We start from the raw sequence: 9,470 nt of genomic DNA, 5'->3' as shown, positions 1-9,470 counted from the left end.
GTTCAAGACCAGTCTGGGCAACATGGCAAAACCCTGTCTCTACAAAAAAAAAAAAAAGGCAGGTGTGGTGGCATGACCCTGTAGTCCTAGCTGCTTGGGAAGCTGAGGTGGGAGGATTGTTTGAGCCAGGGGGGTCAAGGCTGCAAGTAAGCTGTGATCAAGCCACTGGACTCCAGCCTGGGTGACAGTGAGACCTTGTCTCGAAAAATGTAAACAAAAAATAAAAATGTCACAATAACAGAAGTATCTGCTTCTGCTGACCAAGAGGCAGCAGACAAGGTCCCAGATGCCATTAAGAAAATCACTGAGGGTTCGGCGCAGTGGCTCACATCTGTAATCCCAGCACTTTGGGAAGTCAAGGCAAGCAGATTCCTTGAACCCAGGAGTTCGAGACCAGCCTGGGCAACATGGCAAAACTCCTTCTCTACAAAAAATACAAAAATTAGCCAGGCATGGTGGCACATGCCTCTAGTCCCAGCTACTCGAGGGGCTGGGGTGAGAGGATCAATTGATCCCAGGAGGTCAAGTCTGCAGTGAGTCATGACCACTCCACTGCACTCCAGCCTGGGTGACAGAGCAAGACCCTGTCTCAAAAAAAGGAAGAAAGAAAATCATTGAGGAGGAAAGATATCTGCTTGAACAGGTCTTTAATGTAGACAAAAGTATCTTTGGGGAAGAAAAAAAAAGTGCCACAAGGGACATTTGTTATACTAAGGAAGAGAAATGAACACCAAGATTAAAGGCAGGAAGGGAAAGGCTACCTCTACTTTGGTGCAAATGCAGCTGGCTTTATGATTAGGTCTGCCCTTTTCTATAAAACTGCTAACACCCAGCCTTGAAGAGAAAAGATAAACATCAGCTTCCAGTCTTTTGGTTGCACAATACAAAGGCCTGCACAGTGAGAACCATTTTTCCGGATTGGTTTCATCCATGCTTTGTCCCTGAAGTCAGGATATACCTTTCTAGTAAGGGACTGCCTTCTGAAGCTCCTTTGACATTGAGCATGCCCCTGGCCACCCAGAACCCCATCAGTTCAACACTGAAGACATCAAAGTGGTCTATGTGCCCCCAGTGTCTCTAATTCAGCCTCTAGATGAGGAGGGCATAAGGAACTTTAAGTCTCATTACAATGGTACTCCAGGGAAAGGATGGTTAATGCTATGGAAAAGAACCTTGATAGAACATCATGAAAGACTGGAAGCATGACACCACTGGCACTGAAGATGGCATGACTGTCAAAGAAAAAGCCATAGAAGTCATTGACCCCAAAACAATAAATTCCTTCCGGAGAAAACTATATCCAGATGTTGTATATGACTTCACATAATTTATGACAGAGCCAATCAAGGAAATCATAAAAGAGATCGTGGATATGGCAAAAAAAAAAAAAAAAAAAAAAAAAAAAAGATGGTGGAAGCAGGAGAGTAAAGATTTCAATATATGGATCTTGGAGAAATTCAAGATCTAATAGACATCACACCAGAGGAATTAACAGAAGATGACTTGATAGAAATGAACACTTCCAAAGCCTGACTATGAGGCATAAGACGTAGAAGGCCGGGCGCGGTGGCTCAAGCCTGTAATCCCAGCACTTTGGGAGGCTGAGGCGGGTGGATCACGAGGTCAGGAGATCGAGACCATCCTGGCTAACATGGTGAAACCCCGTCTCTACTAAAAATACAAAAAACTAGCCGGGCGTGGTGGCGGGAGCCTGTAGTCCCAGCTACTCGGAGGCTGAGGCAGGAGAATGGCGTGAACCTGGGAGGCGGAGCTTGCAGTGAGCCGAGATCGCGCCACTGCACTCCAGCCTGGGTGACACAGCGCGAGACTCCGTCTCAAAAAAAAAAAAAAAAAGACATAGAAGACGTACAAGTAACAATGTCATAAAACAAATTGCTATTAGATAATCTGGCAGAAGGTTTCCAATTATTCAAGAATGCTTTTAACTTCTTTTATGACATGGACCCTTTTGTAATACAGGTGCTAAAATTAAAACAATAGGACTGTTACTGTATAGATACCTTTTTAGAAAAGCAAAAAACATCAGACAGAAATTATGGTGTAGTTCTGGAAAGTTATACCAGGTATGCTTGCCTCTCCTGCCTCCCTTCCATCTTCTCCACTTCTTCTGCCTCTGCCACCCCTGAGACAGCAACACTGACTCCTCCTCTCCCTCCTCCTCATAGGCCTGTTCAATGTGAAGATAATGAGGATGAGGACCTTAATGATGATCCACTTGCACTTAATGAATAAACATATTTTTATCTTCCTTATGATTTTCTTAATATCTTCTTTAGCTTACTTTATTGTAAGAATACAGTATATAATACATATACATAATACATGTTAATTAGCTATTTATGTTATTGGTAAGTCTTCTGGTCAGTAGGCCACTAGCAGTCACATTTTGGGGGAGGCCAAAGTTATGTGCATGTGCATGTGTTTGTGTGTTTCTGTGTTGGGGGTCAGTGCCCCTAACCCACCACCAATTGTTCAAGGAGCAGCTGTACTCACTCCTGCTCTTTTTACAACTTGCATGGGATATCTTTTTTCATTCTTTCACTTTTAACTCATTAATGTCTTTGGACACAGATCAGAACCTGCATCTCTTGTAGACAGTACTGTTCAATCACATTTGGTTTTATTTAATCCGTTCTGCCAATCTCTCTTTTGAAGCATTTAAGCCATTTACCTTTAAAGTAATTACCAAAAATGAAGGATCTACATCTATCATTGTGCTTTTGTTTTCTATGTCTTACAGCATTTTTTCCCCTCATTTCCTGAATTACAGTTCTTTTCTTTTTAGTAGATTTTTGGTACTAAATCTTTTAATTCCCTTCTCATTTCTTTTTGTGTGTATTCTCTATAGCTGTTTTCTTTGTTACATTTAACATCCTAAAGTCATAACACTGTAAATTAAATTTATACTAGCTTAACCTCAACAACACACACAAAAAAACTTGGCTCCTACATAGCGCTGTCCCCACCACTTTTTAAATTATTGATGTCACAAAATGACCTCGTTATACATTGTGTCCAGAGACACAAATCCTTTTTATGCATTAGTCTCTCAAATCATGTAAAAATCATCAAAAAGTGGAATTACCAACCAAAGTTACAGTAATACATCTTTGTATTACAACTGCCTGTGCATTTCCCTTTATCAGATATCTTCATTGCTTTTATGGCATTAGTTTCTGTCTAGTGTCCTTTCAGTTCAACCTGAAGGACTCTTTTTAGCTTTCTTGCAGGGCAGGTCTACTGCTATCAAACTCCATCAGCTTTTGTTTATCCAGGAATGTCTTAATTTCAGCCTCACTTTTGACAGAAAACTTTACCAAATACAGAATTGTTTGCTGACAGATTTTTTTTTCCCTTCAGCATTTTGAACATTTCAACCCACTGCCTTCTGGTCTCCAAGATCTGATAAGAAGTCTGCTAATAACTGTATTGAGGATAGCCTGTATGTATGTATGTTATGTATATGCTGCTTCTTTCTTGCTGCTCTAAAACTTTGTCTTTGGCCTTTGACAGTTTGATTATAATGTGCCTCAGTGTGGGCCTCTTTAATTTTATATTACTTGAAGTTTATTGTGTTTCTTCTAGGTTTATATTCATATATTTCATCAAATTTTATAATGTTTCACCAATTATTTCTCCAAATTATCTCTATGCTTTCTCTATCTGGCACTCCGAACAATGCATATATTCATCCACTTGATGGTGTCCCACACGTCTCATAGGCTTTGTTCATTTATTTTTTCAGACTTTTTTTTTTGAGACTGAGTCTTGGTCTGTTCCCCAGGCTGGAGTATAGTGGCGTGATCTTGGCTCACTACAACCTCTGCCTCCTGGGTTCAAGTGATTCTCCTGCCTCAGCCTCCCAAATAGCTGGGATTACAGGCACACACCACCATGTATGGCTAATTTTTGTATTTTTAGTAGAGACAGAGTTTCACCATGTTGGCCAGGCTAGTCTCAAACTCCTAACCTCAGGTGATCTGCCTGCCTCAGCCTCCCAAAGTGCTGGGATTATAGTCATAAGCCACCATGCCCAGCTTCAGTCTTTTTTATTTCTGTTCCTTAAATTTGATTTCAATGACCCTATCTTCAAATTCACTCATTCTTCTGCTTGCTCAAATATGCTTTTAAATCCCTCTAGCAAATTTGTTGTACTTTTCAGCTCCAGAATTTTTCTCTATATTTATTGATGTTTCCATTTTGTTTATAGTTTTCTTGACTGTCCACATCATCTTTTAACTCTTTAAACATCTTTAAGACAGTGTTTTTAATTTGTCTGGTAAACCCACAGTCTGGTCTTTTTCAGGGGCAGTTTCTTTTCTTTTTTGCTTTCAATTAGTCATACTTTCTTTATTCACCTTGTGATTTTTTTGTTGTTGTTGAAAACTGGACATTTGAAATTTATGGTGTGGTATCTCTGGAGATCAGATTCTGCTAGGCTTTTTGTTCTCATTCATTTAGTTTAAAAAAATAGTTACAGGGTGTCTGCATACTAAAGATTAGCCTGAGATGTAAACTGAGGCTCTTCTGAGTTCATTTCTAAGCCTGGACCTTTTCCTGGGCATGCATGGCAACTGTCTAAATTTTTCCTTATATGTGGTTGCCAAAGGTCCCAGTCCTTACATTTCTGGTTCCCAAAATGGAAAAAAAAAAAGAGAGAGAGAGAGAGAGAGAGAGAGAGAGAGAAATGAAGGGGAAAAGCACCAAGTCTTTAAATCCCCAGGAACTCACTTCATCTAAAACAATTGCACTAGAAAGAACCATTTCACTTTCTCCACCCTAGGCTCTGGGCGTGGCTGAGACATTTTGCCAAGGAGGTGGGGATGAGGGACAGGGGAAAAGTAATTCATTAAATCAAAAGAGCATCTCTCCAGTGAATAAGGGCAAGGGCTTGCAACAATGGCAATGAGTTGCAATAGCTGCTCACCTCTGTGTTTATACCTCCGTGTCTGCACCTCCATGATCAGAAGGAGCAATCAGTGACTAAAGCACGGTTCCCCAATATTTGCAGAACAGGGCCCTAATGCCTATCCTGGCTTCTGCAAGCTGCTTCAGGAACACATACAAAGCTGCTGGGGGTAAGTGATGGGTAACCACTACCATGTTCAAAGCTAAAATTAACCACATGTAACCACAATTTGCCACACAAGCCTTCCTACAGGAACAGCCTTTGAGGTCAGTATTGGAGGTTTGTTCTGGCACCACGGGGGCCTATGATTAGTCATCTCTTTCCTTGGTTCACCTCTGGTAAATATGTGGCCTATGTTTAGCTTGGATCTCTCACTGAAGCTGTCAGCTTCTTGTTTTCCATCAAAATCTTGTTTTTGAGTGCCCTTAGATTTGACCTTTCCTGTACACTCATTCAAATAACGTCAGTTCATTAGCAGAGCTTTTGACCTCTTGATTTTACAAATTGTTTTCCCCATTCGATGAAATCTCTGAGCCATGCCCCAGAGGCTAGGGTGGAGTAATTATTTCTAGGAATGATTATTTCTAGCATCCATGTTTTAGGAGAAGGGTGCTGGGTAGGGAGGGTAGGAAGGTGATGGTCTTCTTGGCTTTCCTCTTCTGGCTTGGAACCTCCACCCTACTGAGTCAAAGTAAGGGTAACTGGACCCCTATATTCTCAGGACACCATGCCTGAGATAGAGCCTGTGTCAAGTGAATGGGGTCTGGGTGGAAGGGAGTCCTGGAATTCTCCTCAGCTGTACTGACCTGCAATTTAGCCTCTTAAACAACTTGTAGATGTATAAGAAATACTAGCAGTCTGCCCCTCCCATGTAGATGCCACTGCCCTCAAATGGGAGCTGGGAGGCAAGGGAGCTCTGTTTTCTTGGCTGCACCCACCTAAAGTTTGTCATATTGACCTGGGAGGAAGACGGGGTGGAACTAGTTGTGGTTCAAATACTACAGATACTCACTATTCCTAATGCCTTTAAATTTTCTTGAATAAGTAGTGCTTAGTTGCTGTATTCCCTAAGAACCACTTCCAAAGACCTATTTGATTTTCTTTTCTTTTTTTTTTTTTGCATGGATGAACCTTTATTTTTTTAAAAAATAGCATTTCAAATAAATTAAAAGGGACCACCATCAAGTGTTCAAATTGTGAAGAAACAGTTGAAAACCTAGAGAGACTCCAAGTTGCAGTCTTCTAACCTCATTCTTTGTCCAATGGCAAAAACCCACACATCTCAGTACTCCCACTCATTTTTTCCCTACTGAGACGAGGGAAGCAGTTGCAAACAGGAGACCAGACGGAGGAGAAAGCTGCATCTGATTGGAATGAACATTGCCATGTACTTGCTAATACGGGTTTCACTTTACAACCAAATGTATTCTTTCAAAAATAAAAAAGGGGTGAGGGAATCTGTATGTTTTTAAAAACTGCAATTATTTAGGGATAAAACACTAACTCTAGTGCCTTTAACAGGCAACAGCATTTTTTTTCCTCCAAAGTCAAACACCATCTGCAGCTCAGCCTTTGTGCTACAAGCTTTTCAGAAGATGTTACCTAAACTTTATTAAAAGAAAAGAACAAGTTTAAATATAGACACGGGACTAGTGTGTATTTTCTTTCTTTCTTTTTTTTTTTCTTTTTTCTTTTTTTCTTTTTTTTTTTTTTTTGAGATGGAGTATCGCTCTGTCGCCCAGGCTGGAGTGCAGTGGCGTGATCTCGGCTCGCTGCAAGCTCTGCCTCTTGGGTTCACACCATTCTCCTGCCTCAGCCTCCTGAGTAGCTGGGACTATAGGTGCCCATCACCACGCCTGGCTAATTTTTTGGTATTTTTAGTACAGACGGGGTTTCACCGTGTTAGCCAGTATGGTCTCGATCTCCTGACCTTGTGACCCGCCTGCCTCAGCTTCCCAAAGTGCTGGGATTACAGGCGTAAGCCACCGCACCCAGTCATCTAGTCTGTATTTTCAAGTCCACATTCTTCATCTGAAGCACTGTATCAGGGACCCCCCTGAGTCTGCATGTTTTCAAATTCACAGTACATGGAACCAGTTTTTCTTTTTAATTTTTTCCTCAGTCAGAGCAGCCACACACAGTGGCCACTGACACCAGAACCTTGGGCGGGGCCTTTTCCTACCAGGCCTGTCCAGAGCTGCCCATGGTGTCTCCTTAAAAAGAATTCATGCAGTCATGCTCAATGGATGGGAAAAAAAGCAAGAAAATAAGCACCTGGTTCAGGTTTCCTCAGATCCATTCAAAATTGCTATGTTCCAAATCTGCTGCTAAATGCCATTTGTCCACTTTGTGCGTGTTGAACAGTCTGTGACCTTGGAGTCGGTCTCAATTCGAAGAACTGCTATTGGACGCCCCAAAGGTTGATGCAATAGCAGCTCCAGCAGGGCTACTCACAGAGACCAATTTTCAGATACGATGCAGCAAGTAGGGGGTCACACGCCAGTTGCTGGGCATCAATGGGGTCCTCTTTTCGGTAGGCCAAGCGTCGTGGAATAAACGCCTTTGCTTCAAGTGTTACTACTCATTTTGGTGGGAACTGCACTTCAGCAGCTTTACAAATAGTATTCTCTTGCAGGATGTCTTGCTGAGACTGGTTATGGCCAAAAGGCTTCCCTCCAGAAAAACACTGATAGAAGATCACACCCACCGACCACACATCACCTTTGAGATCTTTGGTGGTTCTTTCTCAACCACAAAACACTCTGGTGGTAAACAGCAATAAGTACCAGCACCTTGTGATGTTAGCTCCATGCCACCCACTGAATTGTAGCTATCATCCATGATCTTCAAAAGGCCAAGCTCTGTAATTTTTCTCTCTCCACACGCTGTACCATTTACTAAAAGAATATTCCCTGGTTTGAGGTTATAGTGTATGACGGGAGGTTTTCTTTTATTTAAGTACTTTAAAGCATTCACAATCTGCATGATAATGGACCGGGCCTCTTTCTGTGACATTAATTTGTGCTGTTTCAGATAGAAGTTCAGATCATTCCCCTCACAGTATTCTAACACTGTACAAAACGAATCAGTATCCAGAGAAAAGTAATCATACAGCTTAATTATTCTGGGATGATCCAGTTCTTTATGAATCCGGTATTCCCTACATACACGCTTGTGGTAATTCTCCTTTTTCTCCTCTCCAGTTTTTATTTAACTGGTGAATTTTTACAGCTATGTATCTTGGCTCTGTCAGTTCAAATGCCTTGTAAACTTCACTGAAACCTCCTCTACCCAAAAGACGTAACAACAAATATCTGTCATTTAGTGTTGGGTGATATTTAAATTGTGAGTTATTTTCATTATGTATCCTTTTTAGTTCCCTGATATATAGATTTCTAACCCTTGCTAGCCTTTCCAGCTCTGCGTGGATCTCTGCTTCCTCCTTTTTAAGATGACCTAACCTGAGTTTGAAGATTTCTTCTTGTTCATGGTATTCTGCTATGTTAACGTTTCATTTTCAGCTCCATTGGTCTTGCTTTTCCGCTGTTTCTGCTCACTGGTTGCAGGAGGGTCCTGACTCATTGCAGGAGGTTTCTGTTTTGCTAACATTTTCCATTGTATATCTCTTCCCTCTGTGAATTTATCCTTTCCTGTTGCTTGATAAGATTCTGAAAAGCATAACCATCTGTCCACTGTTCAGTAAAAGAGGTCCCTTGTCAGACAGTAGAAAAGTGGTCCAAACTCAAGTGGTCTTGCATGCTCTTATCTCTACATTCCATCTTCTCTTTTTGACTTTTCTATAAGGACTTTCTTGCTCATTGTCACACATCTATTTAATCTTCCTTGTATCTCTGTAGCATCTTTTGCTGTTCATCAATCTGTGTCAAATCACAGTTGGCTCTTAATAAATCATCTATTCTTCCCTCCTTCTTAAGTCAGAATTCTTAACTGTTTTCTAGTGCAGATATTTTTTCTATTGTGAGGTCGGACTGGGTCTGTCTGTGCCAGATGGAGATCTGTTTTTGGGAGCTGCAGGAATGCTCCGTGTTGCCAGATCCCGTAGATGAGGGACTGTTTTGCTGAGCTGAAACAGAAGTGAAGCAGAGGCCAGCTCCCCTTTGTGCCAGCTGCTCTGTGTCAAGCCGAGGTTTTGTTATCATTGCTGACATGAGGCTGTTGGCAGAGCAGACTGCTCCTCCATCACCTCCTTTGTGGCGCTGCCATCTAAACCACAGAGGGGCTGTTCTAGGCATCGCAGTAAGGGACTGGATAAGGAATGTTGCAGTGAGAATTGTGCAACTGGTGGAACACTTCTGTCAGGGCTGGTTCCTGGCCCGCTTCCCCCAGCAAACTCAAAGTAATCACTAATTTTATGTACACTAGTAGTGCCTTTCCCTTGGCTAGTTTCATATGGTTCAGCTTTTCTTTTCAGCTTTCGCTGGTCATTCTGCTTTTTCTCAGGAGTCTCTACTTCTTTATCACTCAAGGATCCCACACTGCATAAGCTCTGGTTGGAAGACTTACTATTAAGTGGTCCCTT

At 41.7% G+C, this 9,470-nt stretch overlaps 1 pseudogene; it reads right to left on the bottom strand.

Moving 5' to 3' along the window:
- Positions 1–7,170: 7,170 nt before the first annotated feature.
- Positions 7,171–9,470, bottom strand: LOC141407667 (serine/threonine-protein kinase tousled-like 2 pseudogene; annotated as a pseudogene).

The sequence above is a fragment of the Macaca fascicularis genome, chromosome 9 (assembly GCF_037993035.2).
Source record: "Macaca fascicularis isolate 582-1 chromosome 9, T2T-MFA8v1.1".
Classification (NCBI taxonomy): domain Eukaryota; kingdom Metazoa; phylum Chordata; class Mammalia; order Primates; family Cercopithecidae; genus Macaca; species Macaca fascicularis.
The sequence above is the reverse complement of the archived record's forward strand: the minus strand, read 5'-3'. Positions and strand labels throughout refer to the sequence as shown.